Source organism: Orycteropus afer, unplaced genomic scaffold, assembly GCF_000298275.1.
Source record: "Orycteropus afer afer isolate SDZICR_OR568_19922 unplaced genomic scaffold, OryAfe1.0 scaffold00411, whole genome shotgun sequence".
NCBI lineage: Eukaryota > Metazoa > Chordata > Mammalia > Tubulidentata > Orycteropodidae > Orycteropus > Orycteropus afer.
Genome location: NW_006921998.1, coordinates 2612810 through 2613804, shown reverse-complemented (window position 1 = coordinate 2613804; position 995 = coordinate 2612810).

Here is a 995-nt window from a genome sequence, read left to right as displayed (position 1 = left end):
ATGGCATATGATCAAGAATCATTGGTATTGAAGGAAGAAGTTGAAGCTGCACTGAAAGAATTGGCAAAGGACAAAGCTCAAGGAATTGATGGAATATCCACTGAGATGCTTCACCAAACGGATGCCTCACTGGAGGCACTTACTTAGCTATGCCAAGAGATTTGGAAGGCAGCTACCTGGCCAACTGACTGAAGAGACCTATATTTGTACCCATTCCAAAGAAAGGTGATCTCACAGAATGTGGAAATTATCAAACAATATCATTAATATTGCACACAAGTAAAATCTTACTGAAGATAATTCAAAAATGGATGCAGCAGTATATTGACAGGGAACTTCCAGAAATGCAGGCTGGATTCAGAAGAGGACGTGGGACAAAGGATATATATTATTGCTGATATTAGATGGATCTTGGCACAAAGCAAAGAATACCAGAAAAATGTTTACTTGTGTTTTATTGACTATGCAAAAGCATTTGATTGTTTGGATCATAACAAATTGTGGAAAACATTGAGAAGAATAGGAATTCTGGAACACTTAATATTCATGAGGAATCTGTACATAGACCAGGAGGCTGTCATCTGAACAGAACAAGGAGAAACTGCATGGTTTAAAATCAAGAAGTGAGTGTGTCAGGGTTGTATCCTTTAACCATACTTGTTCAATCTATATGCTGAGCAAATTATCCAAGAAGCTGGACTATATGAAGAAAAACATGGCATCAGGATTGGAGGAAGAATCATTAACAATCTCAGATATGATGACGACACAACTTTGCTTCCTGAAAGTGAGGATGATTTGAAACACTTACTGATGAAGATTGAATAATAGTCTGCAGTATGGATTATATCTCAATATAAAATAAACAAAAAATTCTCAAAACTGGACCTATAAGCAGCATCACGATAAATGGAGAAAAGATGGAAGTTTTGAAAGAGTTCACATTGCTTGGTTCTACAATGGATGTCAATGGAAGCAGCAATCAGGACATCAGA